Source organism: Passer domesticus, chromosome 1, assembly GCF_036417665.1.
Source record: "Passer domesticus isolate bPasDom1 chromosome 1, bPasDom1.hap1, whole genome shotgun sequence".
Lineage (NCBI taxonomy): Eukaryota > Metazoa > Chordata > Aves > Passeriformes > Passeridae > Passer > Passer domesticus.
Window position 1 is genome coordinate 47,357,432 of NC_087474.1, and position 9,754 is coordinate 47,367,185.

The 9,754-nt window shown below is 42.6% G+C and overlaps 1 long non-coding RNA gene across 2 annotated transcripts; it reads right to left on the bottom strand.

Annotated features, from left to right (window-relative positions):
* Window positions 1-3,946: 3,946 nt before the first annotated feature.
* Window positions 3,947-9,510, bottom strand: LOC135287960 (uncharacterized). Of its 2 annotated transcripts, XR_010351374.1 has the most exons (4): window positions 9,337-9,510; window positions 5,457-5,779; window positions 4,734-4,809; window positions 3,947-4,154 (listed from the first exon to the last, which is right to left on the bottom strand). It is a non-coding gene; the product is annotated as an uncharacterized LOC135287960 (long non-coding RNA). The 2 variants fall into 2 exon arrangements; XR_010351373.1 differs by lacking the exon at window positions 4,734-4,809.
* Between the last annotated feature and the right edge of the window lie 244 nt (window positions 9,511-9,754).

Below are 9,754 nucleotides of genomic sequence, written 5' to 3' on the forward strand. Positions count from 1 at the left end.
TCAGTGTGGTCCAGAGGATGACTCTGATGATGCCTCGACTCATGCACAAGAGAGGTCTGGGAGATCAGTTGTGCTAGCACAGCTTTTGTTTCGTGTACCATGGGCAGTGGGTGTGGAAATTTGGTGGTTTTGTTTTAAATCTCCCCAGGAGAAAAATGCAAAGATGTCTTCCTTCTGCCTGCTTCCCTGGGAAAGCTCTTTATTGTTCTGGTCCCAAGGGTCTGTCCCAGGGGAGCTCCCAGCAGGGATAGCCCAGCTGTCCCAGCAGCCGGTGCCAGTGCTCAGTTACAGCCCTTGGCTGCCTTTGTGGCAGCTGGGCTGGCACCTTGAATGAAGGTAGTCTTTTCTCCTTTTCCTACTAAGAATCCTTTAGGTCTTTCCTGCTGGAAAACTCTACAGCCCTTTTTTCCCTTGGAATGGTTTCCCTTTGCAAACCATGCCTGTAGCAGTCACCTTTTGGCAGCAAATGGCACCCGTGTTTTTCACAAATTGAAGACTTGGCTGTTTTGGCCACTGTTTTGCTCTCACCTCCCATTCAGCTTGTCTGTTTCAGAAATGAAATCCAAGATTCGTGCCTATTGCTGAGATGAGTAGAAGTGTTGTCACTGATGTGCCATCTGACACCATCAGATACAAAGAAGGATCCTAGGAGAGATGAACAGGGGACAGTCTTGTAAGTCATGTCCCTGAGTGATAAATAGATTGAGGGTGGATGGAGATGCTGGAGATAAAATGTGTTATTTTGTTCTCTGTCTTACTGAGCAGTGTGGGCTGTTTGCTTTCCTCTGAGTCAGAGCTGAGGAGCTTTGTTCCTGTATTACTAAAGCTGACCTGTGCTGGAGCTTGGACACTGGTCCTGGACCAGCCATTCCCTAGCATCTGAAGTTGCTGGGATAGGCAGGAGTCAGCTGAAATGGGGGCTTGTTGCTAGGCAGAGTGTCAGAGCATGACTTGGGACCTCAGCAACTTCCCTTTCCTGAGTTTTTTGTTTGTTTGGTTTTTTTTGTTGGTTTTTTTTTTGGGTTTTTTTTTTCTTCTTTCTGACATTTTACTTCTGCTAGGGGGAAATACTGGATTTTTATAGGACTTTGCTTCTTCAAGTTCCTCTCAAGTTACTCAGCTTCTTCTCATGGCCTCCAGCACCCTCATGCGAAGGTGAGGCACCTGGCAGAGCAAAGCCTTTTGAAGTGCTGGTGAGCAATTCTCGTCCTTCTGGCAGCCCAGTATGTGACCACTACCTTTAATTTTGGGCATGGCACAGGTGCTGCAACAGCACTGGCCTCTCCAAATTACTGCAGGAAGCAGCTGCCCCTGTATTAAAAAAAAGCAGAAACAAAACCCAAAAACCAAACCAAAAAAACCAAACCAACCATCAATCACTGGTGTTACTGTTGTAACAGGTGACACTAACAAATACACCAGCATGAAACACTAGACTGTGTGCAGCCATCCTTTAATGGCTCATCGCTGCTCTTAACCAATGAACAGCCAGAGTCTGACAACAAATGTATTTCTTTATTTCCAGAGTGTATTTGGGGAGCCTCAGGTATGTATATTTCCCTTGCAATGTCCAGTAAAACAGCTACAGCTTTTTTTACCTCTGGTACCTGATTATTTGGGCCATGTCAGGAATTGTGCTGTGTTATTTTAACCCAAGTTTTGGGACCTGATCACCCAAGACATGGATTCCAGCAGTTCCACTTCTGCTGCAGGGCAGAACTGGGGGACAGACTGCAGGTCCCTGTCCCACATTGAGTGCAGGACTTGTGCTCTTGAATCCAGTGTTTGAGCCTCTGTCAGAAGTAGCATCACTGGGCTTGGCAGGGTGCACTTTGCAAATGTACTTGGGTCTGATTTCAAGTCTGTAGAAATAAATCTAAATTTTTATGATGGATGAAAATTCATTCTCCTTCTTGAGTTAAACTGACCTTCCTCTAGGGATGTTCTAACAAATGGGCAGGACAGGGAGAAGCAGGAGGTGGTTTCTCTCTGTTATTTGAGGACCAAACTGTGGTGGGTTGTTCACTTGCAGGGTTGTTCACTTGAAGAGCCCATTAGCAAGGAAAGAAGGAAAAGACAAGGAAGTTGTCTTTTGTAGTACATCCTTCTTTCACAAGAGGTCTCTCTGTTTTCTTCCAAAGCTCAAGAGAGATGAATTTGCTAATAAAAAGTTCAGCTGTGAGGGAACCCCTCTGCAGATAATAATAATAAAATAATAATAATAATAATAGTAATAGTAATAATAATAGTAATGATAGTAATAATATGCTTTGGATACATAAAATGGTGCCAGACTGGGACAGGGAAAACATGCACACTACTCTGATTTTTTTTTTTTTTTCTTTTCATAGGCCATCTATTTTAGCAACATATACAGTTAGAATTGTTGGATTTCAAAATCAAGTGGAATTGAAGTGATCATGCTTGGAAAGGAAATAAGTTATGGGGTATGCTAGACCTTCTCCTTCTTATAGGAGAAGAACTTCTTTCCAGTTCTTGGAGTTAAGTGTACTGTTCTGTTGCAACAACAACAACAGAAACAACAAAAAAAAAAGTCTTATTCCCAAAAACTTGAACTACCAAAATGACAGTGTTGCTGGCTATGCAGCAGCTGGAATTTTTTGGGCTGTAAGCAGTTTCAAATACACTGCTTGCTCTTTCAGCGCCTCTCTGCCTTGTGCTTTGCTGCTAGTTGTAGCATGTGCCAAAACGCAGAACCCAAGACCCTGAACTATCAGCATTTCTGGTGGAAGTCCTGCACCAGAAGGGGGTCTGATGTAGGAGTGAAGAAGTCAGAGGCAGGGATTGTGACCTGAGGTGGACTATGGGCTGTAAGGCTCCTTATGGGTACTTCTTTTACTTGTGAGCATGTTTGTCTCAAAAATAAGGGGTAAGCAAGGGGAGACAAAGTTCTATGAAGGCACCAAGTAAAATGGAAATTAATTTTCTTTATGTTTCTCTACTCACCTGTAGGTGGAAGTTGGAGCCCTTGTGCTGGCAGCATCTGAAGGATGGAGTCCTGTGGGCCCTGTCTGGCACTGTGAAGTGCTCCTGCCCCAGTTCCTGGGGTGACCTGCTTCCCCTGCCAGAGGTGGTCTCTGAGCTGGCAAGGAGCTTTGCTCTGGGCTAGCATTGCTTTCTCTTCCCTGGTGTGAGTTCTGCAGCATTTCCTCTGTTTCCTTTGCGCTGTTGGCTGTTTCCTAGTAAAAGGCACAAGATCTTGGGATTTCTAAAGGGGGTGTTGTCTGAGAAATCCTGTGGTGGACATTAATAGCTATGGATGTGGGAGACTGTGTGTGCACAAGTGAGGGATTACACCAGTGGAGTAGTGGCAAAAGTAAAAGGTGACTTGGGTACTGAAAAGGATCATATTTTCTCTAATTTGGTGTCCTAGACACTAAATGGGCTGGCTTGAATTGTTGGTAAGTAGTTAGTTTTAAAATAGATTTCCTGTCTAAAAAATACTTTTAACAAGAAATTATGCTCTGAAGATGCTCTTTCGAGAGTTGCAGAAGCTGTTCACATGTGTAGCTTGAGGGAAAAAAGCTACACGTGAAATGTAATATTCTTTGCACATGTCAAGGAAAAGAAATGGCCAGAACTCCATGAAGCCATAAAAAAAAAAGTGTTTGTTCTATAAGTGGTGACTAACTGGTCTGAATGTTCAGACCAGGAGAATAAGAGTGAATTTTCTAGATCTGCTGTGCAGATTTTGTCCAAAATGGGGTCATTGTGGCCCCTGAACGTTTGTTAGTAGGTGTCAGGCATAAGACTGTGTAGGTAGAGGGTTTGGCAATGCTTTGAGCATTTGTGTGCATACATGATCTCTGAGCAAGGAGGGGGTCTGTTCCTTTTGTTCACCACTGAAAGGTGGGTTTGATATCCAGATTTATAGACCATGCATAGTATTCAGTTGTGTACAAGGAAGACATTTTGGAGGGAAACCTTTTGGAAAGGCACTTTATTTTTTTTTTTTAATGGAAGTGCATCCAAGACTGTAGAGCTTTAGGCCTTAGCTTAAGAAAGAATTGTGGGAACAAACAAATTTTGTAGCAGTCCATTACCTGGGGCCTGGTTACATTCTTGAAGGACACAGTGAAGCTTCAGAAGACAAACCAGAGACTTCTGTGCTTTCCCAATGGTTATCTCTGCCCCTGTGTTGCAGACATTGCTTTGAGCCACGTTTCTCCTGCAGTTTGTTTCCAGCATAAAAAAACCCTGCAGATATTACTGGCTCCCATCACATTTCAAATCTGGGTAGATACTTAGTGGATACACTGCCTTATGTGTACAAATTTCTCTCTTCCTTCTTTTTTTTTTTATTTTTAATGTTAGTTTTATAAATCCCCTGGAAAGAAAACCAAACCAAAACACCCTAACAAAATCAAAAAATCCCCACCCAAAACATTGAGAGTAAGAAACTAACTGAAGGAAAAGAATCACAACACCCAGTTATGAGGCTTGAGATCAGCCATACTCACAAGTTCACAAGAACAAAATCTCGGGATTTAACACACATTTATGTGTGTTAAAAAAGGCTGACAAGTAGTTTCTGTTAGAGAAACAACTGATTGCAAAGTCCAGAAAATGTCTGAATGGGATCAATCTGTATTATCCAGGCCTATTTGGGTTTGGGGCTGCATCTGTCTTGCCATGAATGGAGCAAAAATGGCAATATGGTTCTACTTGAAGCTCCAGAAACCCCTAACATTTAGGTAGGTTTTAAAATTTACCTCTGAATTTATCTGCTCTCATTTGAAAAGACGTCTCAGTTTACATATCTACTCTGTATATCACATTCTTTCAGCTCTTAAAAAAATAATAAAATAAATTCGTTTGAAAGAGAATGAAATGTAACATTTAACAAAAAACCCTTCTGGCTTGTTTCTGGTTTTGCTGTATCCTATTTTCTAGATAAGCACTTAGATTCTGATTGGGTTGACTCATAAGGTAAAATTGTAATATGTTATCCTGCATACCACTCTGATTATCCTTTATGAGATGGAATGTCACACCTGCTAAAGTGTTAAACATAAAATATTTTTATATGGCATCTTTCATCTCAAAGCACTCCATGAAGCAGTGAAATGGTGCTCTAAACTTCCAGATGATGGGGACAATTACTGCTGGGTGAGTCATGTTTTCAGAAATTATTAAGGATTTGGGATTTGGATCCAGAAGCCTGTTCTTCCTCTTATGTTGTCCCCTGCAGTCAGGAAAGTTGCTGGTGTGTTGTAGGGAACAACTGCTTGGCTCACATGGTTTAAATCAAATCAGGATCAAAGCACTTTTGGTTATCTAGTAAACCAACAATTGGTGAACGTTAGTATCAGCAGCACAACAGGTAAACCATGGGACTAGATACTTTCAAAATGCTAATTACAGCCTAAAAGTGCCCAAACTCCCTCTTATAACTAACCCTTGTAACTTTCTGGCGATGCTGAACTGAGGTTTACCTGCTGTTGTTACCATTCTCTCCCCAGTCCTGTGAATTTTCATACATCTTTCACAGTTGATTCCAAGCTGATGCCTCTCCTCAAGTCTCTACAGAATTCCCCATCCATTTCTGTTTGAGCCATATGATGGTTGGCTTGGGCAAACTCTGTGAACTCTTGTTAATTTTTTCCCGGCAATGTGAATTTTGAGGCAGTCACTATCTCAGCACAGGGTTCTCAGGACTTTGTTTGCAAGAACTGTTGCTCCTGCATCCCTTCACATCATCCCTTGTTATCCACAGGCAGGTACCCCCATGCTGCTGTAATTTCTGCTTCTTCCTAAACTTAGAAGTAAAAAAAAAGGTCTCTTGATGGAGAATTTTAAAACACTTAAGTGGCCTAGACACACCAAATCATGTCACTTTGTGAAACTGGCACTCAACGTCCCAAGATGCTGTTGAGAAAGCTGCTGACAGTGATTTTTTCTAAGGACTCTTTCAGCAAAGAGCACCTGGAGTGAAAAATGCTATGGGCTCTTCAGCATGCATGACGAGTGTGCAGCTTCAGGTCTTGTAAGCTCAGCTGAGGGCCCATCGCCCACTGCCCATGCTGGATCCTAGAGCATTTGACACAGGAATGTAAAGAGGTTGCCCTCAGAAGACAAGAAGCTCAGCCTGGCCAGAGCTGTGCATTGTCCTCTGATGGAGCTGGGGAAGGAGCTTCCTCACTGCAAACAGTGATTCATGGGAAGCACTGGTGGCTCATGGAAACCACTGTTTCAGGTGGCAGAATGAACCTTGATCCATGTTCCAGCAGGGATGAATTCCTCATGCTAGTGCCAGTTACTGGGTTCAGTGTCCTTGCAATCTTCCTCAGGGCAGCAATGAACTGTGAGTGAGATGGCTTCCTTACAAAACCACCCAGGCTCAGGAACAGAGTGCTACTGAAGCCTGAGGAACAATCAGGTCCCCAGGCAGCAGCACAGTTCTTACCATTGCTGTCTCCTGATGTATTTTTGAGAGATAAGTTAGTTTTTGCAGATTGTGCAGGTGTTCTTGTCTGCATTTTCCTTTCTAGACTGCATGATTTCTAGACTACACTCTCCCTGCTCTGGGCCTGAGTTTACCCTGCCAGGAAAAGCACTCAGCTTTGCAACTTCTTGGGAATACAGAAACAAACAAAATGAGGGCAAAAAATGAATTTCCTTTGAAATTCAAGTGTCAGGGAAATAAGCACATCTGATATGTGTCAACTTGACATGCAGAATTGTTTTCTGAACAGGATCCATGGATCCTTGCCTGGAAATTTAATCATAAAAGATATCCATTAAATACACCCAGTATTGATAAAGCTATTTAGACACTAGTTCAATAAATATTAGGTCACTCTTTTGGGAGAATATATTCCACTAATTAATATGCCTCAAACTTTTAAGTTCTTGTGGTTCAGGTCAGGTCTTCTAAGTTTTCTATTTTCCTTGAAGCTACTTAGAATTTTGTTTGTGCTTGAGTGAATCTTTCATTGAATTCAATGCCTGAGATGATGACAAGAGTTTTTAATATCTTTACAAAGAAATTATACTTATAATCATCCAGTTACTGTGGTTCAGAGAGCCAAGGCTATATTTATCCTACAATAAACTACTCAGGGGCTATGTAGTTGTGATAAGGCCCTTCCTTGATGGATTTTCCTAATGTCTGTTCTGAGCCTGGGGTGAAGCTGCAGGGGATGAGGCACCTCCCTGGTGTATTCATTTCAACATCCTGCCTTGGACATGTGGCCTCTCTCATGGTGGGAGCTACTCATTTGTTGTCTTCCACCAATTTTTCTAATTGCACAGGGAAAATCACAGCTTTGCTTCTTTCTTGGAAAAAAGGAAATTGAGATCCTGGAGAATGGCAAAGGGGCTATTTTCCTCCAGGCTTAGCAGCACAGTTGTGCAAAGTTCTCCATGTCCAACTCTTTCCTCTACGTCTTGCTTTTTCTGTGGGGTTTGTGGCATATGACCTGCTTGTGCAGCCTTCTGGGGCACACTGTAATCACAGGCTGCAGGCAGGGGTGTCACACACTGTTGATGCTGCTTCTTGGGAAATGCAAACAACTCACTGCCTTACTCTCTTGTACAGCAAAACTCCAGGAAAACTGTACATGGATGTGTACCTTGAGAAGGAATGCTGATTTGTGAGATACACAACAGCGCCAGAAAGCAGACAACCTGTTTCCCTAGGTTAAGTAGGTGATAACCTGTATGTTTGCCCCAAACTTGAGCTGAGCCTAAACATGAAGGGCCAGAGTAGTTCAAGTATTTGCCAGCCTTTTTGCTGCTAAGCTGCTTTGCTATGTTGCTTTGCAATCCCCAGCCAAAGTTAATAATAATTAAGGGCCTAATCTAGAAGCTGATGGAAATCAGCTGATGGAAATGAACACTTTCTGTGGCTAACAGAGAGGTCCTCTCAGAAGACTCTATCTACTTTTTCTCACCAGGAGCCCAGCAGAAGTAGGGTGTGTGCTTGCTTGCATTGGATAGAGACATTACCTCTGGGATGCTGGTATCATCCTCACCCAGGCAAAAGCCATCCCTGCCTATCTTTCTGCTTTCAGGACCTAACCAAACTGGCCTTGTGACTTTGTCCCTTTAATGCAGACTGGGGCATTTTGCAAAGCAATGACAATGTGCTTTCCCTGAGGCTGAAGCTGGGATGTGCTTTCAGCCCAGACTTGCTGTATCCTTCTGGGGCTGCTGAAAGATTTTAAGCAGATCAGACTAGAAAAAAACCCAAAACCAAATGGTCCCATTATATCTATGCTATAAGGTGAAAATTAGGTCTGAGAACTGGTTGGAATAGATTAGTTGCTGGCTATATCTCCAGCTCAAAACATGCACTCTGTCAGGAGGAAGAGCCAGAACTGGGGTTTGGCTACTCCTGTACCTGGTAAGGTTTAGTCACTTGGACCAATTTTCCCCCTCACTGGGACTGTTTCACAGGTTGGTGAAAGCAGTACAATCCCCTTGTCTCACCAGGACAGAGGTGAACAGAGCCAAAAATCCTCAGTAAAGGGAGTGGCAGAATTGGAGATAAAACCCAGGAGTCAGACTTGCAGGATCAGAGAAGCATCCCTGCAGATGGAGGCTTCCATAAATCTGCCATATCTCTGTTTCTTAGGATGTTCAGCCATCACTAACACATTGTGAGGGCTTCTGTCTGCAGAGAAGCCAATGTCCTGTCCATTGACAGAGCAATTTAACTGAGGGAAATCAGGGAAATCTCTATTTGATGGGTAGCTTAGTTGATCTGTTAAAATGAATACTTGCAGTACATACAATGACTTGAATTTTGACCTTGATGTAAATGACAACTTATTACAATGTGTGTCATGCTGGAGAGTATATCTGAGCTGGGTGCACTCCTTCACAATCACTTCTCCTGGGATATAGGGATTTTCAACATATTACTTTCATGGCAGTCGATACCCTATTAAGGTGATAGCAAACCTTAGTGACTGTAATTTAGCATCAAGTCTGAAGTGAGGTAACCAATTTGCTTACCTAATGATATAATCAATAGGCACAGAAATGGTCCAAGGGCAAGTCTGTGTTTTTCTGCTTGCTGCTGGCAAGACAAGCAGCAACGTAACTTAATGAATTACATGAACTGCCTGTTGTATGACTTGAGAGTCATTAAAGATTTTTAAAAAAAGAAAATCACACCTCTCTTGGGAAAGCTACCAAAGTGCTTTGAAGGGCAGAGTAATATCTCAAATCAATTACCATTGGCAGACTACTATGTTGAATTTCTTATGATATTTTTGTTAAGACAGATATACGTGAGTGTGTGTGTACATATATACATGTGTATATATATATATATGTCTATGCACACATATTTTTTCTCCAACCTACCAGTTCTGTTGTCAGTGAGAAACCTGCAGGAAGCTCTCATCTGGCTTTCTCGATGTTGAGAATCTTCCCTGTAGTAGCTAAGTCAGGGCTTCTACTTTACTCCCATAATTTTATCACCCATTTTATCAATTGTATTTGCCAGTCCTGCCAATTGATTAGTGCCTCCACTTTCCATTGGTGCCACTTCTATGTCCAGGGGAGTGGGTGAGCTCACAATTCCCACAATATCCCATCACAACAGCTGCAGTGCCTCTAACCCATGCGGAGGAAAATCCAGTCTGCTGCATTTGTCCTTGTCCAAATTAAATCTGTGGAGAGGCAGAAGAGATCTTGAGAATGCCAGGAAAAGCCCAGACCTTTGACACTGAGTTGCCCTGTCCTCCCACAAATGACTCTCAATGAGATTGGTTCTGATGTG